This window comes from Aotus nancymaae, unplaced genomic scaffold (assembly GCF_030222135.1).
Source record: "Aotus nancymaae isolate 86718 unplaced genomic scaffold, 86718_ANA_hifiasm-v0.15.2.pri h1tg000072l, whole genome shotgun sequence".
Lineage (NCBI taxonomy): Eukaryota > Metazoa > Chordata > Mammalia > Primates > Aotidae > Aotus > Aotus nancymaae.
This window is the reverse complement of record NW_026988487.1, coordinates 7311455-7318852: the sequence shown is the minus strand read 5'-3', so window position 1 is coordinate 7318852 and position 7398 is coordinate 7311455. Positions and strand designations below refer to the sequence as shown.

The 7398-nt window shown below is 37.3% G+C and overlaps 1 non-coding gene across 1 annotated transcript; it reads right to left on the bottom strand.

The window, feature by feature from the left end:
• Positions 1–3623: 3623 nt before the first annotated feature.
• On the bottom strand, positions 3624–3731 carry LOC135271011 (U6 spliceosomal RNA). Its single transcript, XR_010339164.1, has one exon. It is a non-coding gene; the product is annotated as a U6 spliceosomal RNA (small nuclear RNA).
• Between the last annotated feature and the right edge of the window lie 3667 nt (positions 3732–7398).

Below are 7398 nucleotides of genomic sequence, written 5' to 3'. Positions count from 1 at the left end.
TGCACAGATAATAAATGCCAGAGAAAAGATTTGAATTTAGGCATTCTTGCTCCAAAACCTGTGCTGACGGCAACTTCCTTACATCACCTATAACATGGTCATACGCCACTTAATGACAGTGATACATTCTAAGGGATGCATTGTTAGGTGATTTATTTGTTGTACAAAGTATACTTACACAGCCCTAGATGGTACAGTCTTCTACACACCTAGGCTATCTGATATAGCTATTGCTCTAAGGCTACAAACCCATACAACATGTTACCATACTAAATGTAGGCAATTGTAATGCAATGATACATACTTGTGTATCTAAACATAGAAGATTTACAGTAAAAATAGAGTATTATAATCTTAAGGGACTTCTGTCATATTTGCAGTCATTAACCAAAACATCCTTCTGTAGCACATAACTATGTTTATTTCTTCGTATTTTTGTCTTCTACAAAAAGCAGCTAGTCACTAGCACACAGTATCTGATATGTGCTGAAGAAATATTTGTTAAATTTAAATTTCAGTGATATTTGAGATGGTTTTTAAATCATAGCTGTTCTTTGTTAGATGGAAAAGTTAAAGGGGAAGTGTCCTTAGTCAAGTTCTTACTCAAGTTGTATTTGATTAGAAGCTTAGAGCTGACAGATTATACATATTATAATAAATACACCTTCAGTTGGTCCTGAAGAGCATCTTCTATTTCCTAAAGCACTTTTGGTTGTCATACAATGTGTAATAGCTCTCTTGGAGACTGACTGGCAAATAAATAAAAATATAAAACAAGTTCAAAGGGTTCTAAACAAAATAATGAGAAGCACATTTTGAAATTTACAATTGCTAGGTTAATTCTTCTTCTGAGCCTGAACATGACAGAGGGTCCAGCTGCATCAGATGATCATCCCTGTGATGACTGATGAGAGCTAAAATGGAACTTTACAAGTTTATCCAAATACTGACCTCAGTACATAAAAGGTAAGTCAATTCATGTTTCCCTGAAACAGTATTGTTGTTTCTTAATTGTAGGTGCATTAGCAAGTTCCCTTTAGAGCGTGAGTTATTAAACAATAAAATAAATGTTGCCCATCTGTGCAGCATCGATTTAAATGACTTACTGTACAGTTAATCAGTCATGCTTAATCAGCATGTCAACGGTTACCCACTTGGCTTAGGGGCACAGGCGTTTTATTTGTGCTGGGAATTGCAGAAATGGAGTCAGATAGAATAATTTCACCAAAGGAGCAAAGGAAGCCAGAGATTAAGGTATTTTGTTGTCTTTGTAAATATGAAGTGAAGAATATGTAGTCTTTGGTTTTTGGGTTTTTCCCTCCCTATAATTTGCTTCAATCTAAGCAATAGCATTAGAAATGTGCATGACAAGCATCTGGTCATTTTCTCCAGGGTGTTGTCAGATTCTCTCAGCCTCCCATTTGACTGTCTGTAAAAACACTTTGCACTTACATTATACCTTTATGTAATGTTACCAAGAAAGTAAAAATAATAACAATTCTGTGAATTTGGGGAAGAAATAGAAATTCTTATGCATAGCTGTGAGACTAAAAGGAATGTTTCATTAATGTCGGCTAGTTGTCTGAAACTCCATTTTCATTGCACTAATAACTTAAGGAATGTACTGACATTAATAACATCTTGCAGTCCTGTTCTTTTCAAAGGTGCCAAAATATTAGTGCTTAGGTACACTGATGGTGTGCTAAAGGTGACATTTTCACCTCCCTTTACTCCAAGGATTCATGAGAAGATAACCTAAGAGATCTGTCCGCATGATGAAACTATTTAACAAGGCGAGTATTGCCCTTCATCCAAGATCTCATTAACAAGAGACTGATGCTAAAAATATAAATATTTAAAAGAAAAGGAGAAGAGGGATTGTGAAGATTGAGAACATAAAAAGAAAGCAAAGTGGATGGCAGAATATACATTTGTTTTTTAATAAAATATATATGGATTAGAATAAATTTTAGATGCATATGCAGAAAACTCAAAATAACTTGATTTATACCAAAGTCAAGAGCTTATTTCTCTCTCATGTTAAAGTTTGGAGTTATGCAGACTAGGGCCAATATGCCACTTTTTTCCCACTGAGTTTTCAAAGACCCTAGTTGCTTCCTGAGTCTGCTTTCTCTAGTGTATGACTTTCAATGTTATGTTCCAAGACAGTATCCATGTTTCAGGCAGCAAGGAAAAAGTTTAGGTAGCAAAAAGGTGCAAAAAATATCCCCCAATGTCTTTTTTTTTATTGCATTTTAGGTTTTGGGGTACATGTGAAGAACACGCAAGATTGTTGCATAGGTGCATACATGGCAGTGTGATTTGCTGCCTTCCTCCCCTTCACCTATATGTGGCATTTCTCCCCATGCTATTTCTCCCCAATTCCCCACCCCCGCTGTCCCTCCCCTATTTCCCCCCAACAGACCCCAGTGTGTAGTGCTCCCCTCCCTGTGTCCATGTGTTCTCATTGTTCAACACCCGCCTATGAGTGAGAACATGTGGTGTTTGATTTTGTGTTCTGGTGTCAGTTTGCTGAGAATGATGGTTTCCAGGTTCATCTATGTCCCTACAAAGGACACGAACTCATCGTTTTTGATGGCTGCATAATATTCCATGGTGTATATGTGCCACATTTTCCCTGTCCAGTCTATCATCGATGGGCATTTGGGTTGGTTCCAGGTCTTTGCTATTGTAAACTGTCCTGCAATGAACATTCGTGTGCATGTGTCCTTATAGTAGAACGATTTATAATCCTTTGGATATATACCCAGTAATGGGATTGCTGGGTCAAATGGAATTTCTATTTCTAGGTCCTTGAGGAATCGCCACACTGTCTTCCACAATGGTTGAACTAATTTACACTCCCACCAACAGTGTAAAAGTGTTCCTATTTCTCCACATCCTCTCCAGCATCTGTTGTCTCCAGATTTTTTAATGATCGCCATTCTAACTGGCGTGAGATGGTATCTCAATGTAGTTTTGATTTGCATTTCTCTAATGACCAGTGATGATGAGCATTTTTTCATATGTTTGTTGGCCTCATGTATGTCTTCTTTTGTAAAGTATCTGTTCATATCCTTCACCCATTTTTGAATGGGCTTGTTCGTCTTTTTCTTGTAAATCTGTTTAGTTCTTTGTAAATTCTGGATATCAGCCCTTTGTCAGATGGGTAAACTGCAAAAATTTTTTCCCATTCTGTTGGTTGCCGATTCACTCTGATGACTGTTTCTTTTGCTGTGCAGAAGCTGTGGAGTTTGATTAGGTCCCATTTGTCTATTTTGGCTTTTGTTGCCGATGCTTTTGGTGTTTTGGTCATGAAGTCCTTGCCTATGCCTATGTCCTGAATGGTTTTGCCTAGATTTTCTTCTAGGGTTTTTATGGTGTTAGGTCTTATGTTTAAGTCTTTAATCCATCTGGAGTTAATTTTAGTGTAAGGTATCAGGAAGGGGTCCAGTTTCTGCTTTCTGAATATGGCTAGCCAGTTTTCCCAACACCACTTATTAAACAGGGAATCCTTTCCCCATTGCTTGTTTTTGTCAGGTTTGTCAAAGATCGGATGGTTATAGATATGTTGTGTTGCCTCCGAGGCCTCTGTTCTGTTTCATTGGTCTATATTTCTGTTTAAAAATATGGAACGCTTCACGAATTTGCGTGTCATCCTTGTGCAAGGGGCCATGCTAATCTTCTCTGTATCATTCCAATTTTAGTATATGTGCTGCCAAAGCCAGCACCCCGCAATGTCTTTTAATGATGGTTTCTGAAAGTTGCCACACATTTCTGAGCATACCCCATTGACCCAAACCTAGTAACATAACAACATTGCAATGCAAGGGAAACAGAATAGTGTAGTCTATTTTGGAAGGCCTTGTACTTCACTAAATATCCAAGAATCTGGCCAGGTGCAGTGGCTCACTCCTGTAATCCCAGCACTTTGTGGGCTTGAGGCAGGCAGATCACCTGAGGTCAGGAGTTTGGGACCAGCCTGGCCAACATGGCAAAACTTCATCTCAACTAAAAATAAAAAAATTGGCCAGGTGTGGTGGCATGCTACTGTAATCCCAGCTACTTGGGAGGCTGAGGCAGGAGAATTTCTTCAGCTCAGGAGGTGGAATTTGCAGTGAGCCGAGATCCCACCACTGTGCTCCAGCCTGCATGATGGAGCCAGACTCTATAAAAAAAAAAAAAAAAAAAAAAAAAAATCCAGGAATCTATGTTCATGGAAATAATCTCTTTAAAAATAGAGTAGGACCACACATTTCTACATTCCATGATTTCATCCTACTCCAAAAAGGTAACTACTTTTGATTTTTTCTGTTTAGTTATTTGAAAAGCTATAGGCATAACTAAAATATTTGTTAATTACTTTTTTTAATTTATCAATAATATACTCTTCTTTGACCTCCACTATAAATTATATTATTATTATAGATTATCTGATATGGCCCAAAGCCCCCAGGTAAACAAAGATGCTATTATCAGGCAGGATATTCCAAGGAATAAGAGGTTTCGTCTCAGGAGTGGAGGGCAAAGGGCCAAACTTTTCTTTGGGCAAGGTGAATCCTTTCTGCAGAAAAACCCATTATATGGCTAGGCAGATTACTCAACTCTTTAAAGAATCCTGGGAGCAAACAGTACAATTATATATGCAGGAATAAAGAGGCATCATGACCATTCAGGCTCTGCTCCCCTTCCTGCTTTTATTTTCTTCTCTTCTTCTATGAGTGTGGGGTGTATCTGCAGATTCCACCTGACCATTCCTTTAGCATACACTGCACTGATTTGATTTCTGTTCAATTTTCCTATCAATCCAATGCTACACACCTTCAATATTTCAATGCTTCACCTTCTGTATTTAGAGTACAGATAAGTGCATCACCATATCTGTACTCCTCTAATGATTCTTCTTTTCTCTCTGCACTTTTATGAATGTATTCCTTTTTGAACTTCTTTACCATTATTTGAGTTGGATTTTGGTAGGATATGAGATAAATACAACATGTGAGATAAATACTCAGAGTTCAGTTCACTTTGCCAAACTGTGAGCTCACACGTAAATTTCAACTCACTAACTTTGGAAGAGATTTTAAAAAATAATCTGTATCAAAACATTCTGTTGATTGGAAGTGCATTTCTGGCTGTTAGGGAGGGGTGAACTGTTGTGTAAATGAAAGCCTATATGAAGTCTTGTCACAGAGTCCTACTAAAATCTTCCAGGTTCTGGTAAATCATCGTGGTGGAAATGAGGTTCTTTAGCATATTGAGGATGGTTGCAAACTCTTCGACATGCCTTGCATTAAGAGTGGAAGTTTATGTCCTCTTTCCTTGAATCTTGGCATATTTTCACTAGAAAGTATGGTAGAATTATAGTCGTGCTAGTTTCCTTGTCCAGACTGTAATAGACTGTCCAGTTCCCTATCCTTTTCATGAAAATGTTTGCTCTGGGAAAGTAAGCCACTGGCAAGGGTTGCCCTAAGATTATCATGCTGTGAGGAAGCTCAAGCTAGCCATGGGGTGGCTGCATGGAAAAAGAAAGAGAGATGCCCATTCAACTCCAGCTATTCCAACCATCCTAGCCTACATGCAAGGCTGTCAGTAAAGAAGTCATCTTAGACATTTTGTCTCAAGCAGATGCAACATGGAAAAAACCCAAAGAAACTGGTTGACAACCAGAACTGAAGCCCCAGATACATGACCCTAGATAAATTGCCCAAGCAACCTCCATATTTAAGTTATTCCAGCTGAGGTCCCAGTCACTGTGGAGTAGAGACAAGCTACCCTCTCTGTGTCACTCTCAATTTTCTGACCAAGCAAATTGTGAGCATAATAAAATATTTACCTTTTTGCTCCAAAAGTTTGGGGTGGTGTGTTATACAGCAATAGATAACTTGCACAGGTTTTGTAAGCCAGGATTTTTCTTTTTTGATAAGCACCTTGACTATGCTATTAGTGATAGAAAGCTAAATATGTTTATCTTTTTTCCTCTCTCTCTGGAGAAAAAAGTATTGGAACTTGGCACTAGGGAAAGCATTTTCTAAATGTAGGTCTTTATTCATTTTTATCCACTGAAGCTTATTATATTTGTAGTCCAACAGATAGTTTATTTTCTAAGATTTACATTTAGTTTATCAATCAATGGATTGGGATATTACTTCATTTATAACATGTTAAATGATGCATAAATGTAATATAATACAAATGAAATGTGATAAACTCTAGAAATATAATACAAATTTGATTCAATATGTTCACAGTTTCTTTTGCCCTCTGTCAGTGTGATTGCTTTTGCATAATCCATGTCTCTAATTATCCCTTCCCCTGCTTTGCATATAAATAGCTAATTAGATAGTGTCCCTGTCAGCCATGAAGTATATAATATCCAAAAACACACTCCTTTAGAAATTTAATTTGGGATAACAGATTGTACTAACCAATTGAAAAACCTCAAGATTCTTGTTTGGTGAATCATTTGATGTTTTAATTTGAAGTCAGAAATGTCACATATGAATCAAAATATCAGTCCAAGTAATTTACTTATTTTGAAAAATTCTACTTTTTGCAAAGATTTTTCATGTCTTCTTGTTTTATATCAACTCAATGGGTGACAAGAAAAACAATAAGAATAAAGGCTAAAATTTATTTTCTTTAAGAAAATATAATTTAAGAAAGTTAATGGGTGGGGGAAAAATAACTATGTCCTACTTATCAGATGTAAGAACCAGGAGGCCTGTTTTCTAGCAATTGAATAAATCCTCATAATATGTGAAGGTTTCACTTTGTTTACAGGCACAATTTCTTCCAAGCATTATTGCTTTAAGAAATAGCTGCTGAACATGATTGGTGCAATCTGTGCCAAGGGTACAGGAGAATGTCAGACTATTAGTGAACTCTGTTCAGAAACACAGCCATAGGAAAACCTCAAGAATGCTAAAACTAAGAATGCACACTGTATTAGTTTGTTTTTCTGCTGCTTATAACGGAGTACCTGAAAATGGGTAATTTACAAAGAAAAGAAATTTATTTCTTACAGTTATGAAGACTGTGAGGTTTCAAGTTGAAGATCCTTATCTAGTGAGAACCTTCTGACTCTCTGAATCAGAGTCCTGAGGAGGTACAGGATGTTACATGGTGAGAGGACTGAGTTTGCTAATGTACTTGTTCAGGTATCTCTTCTTATAAAGCCACCAGTTCCACTCCCATGATAACCCATTAATTCATTAACCCATCAATCCATTCAACCATTAATGGATTAGTCCATTTATAAGGGCTCTGCCCTCGTGACCGGTCACCTTTAAATAGCCTTACCTTTCAATACTGCCATATTAAGGCTTGTTTCAAACATGTGAAATTTGGGGAACATATTCAAACCATAGCACACACTGCCTTTCCTTGGGGAAAGGA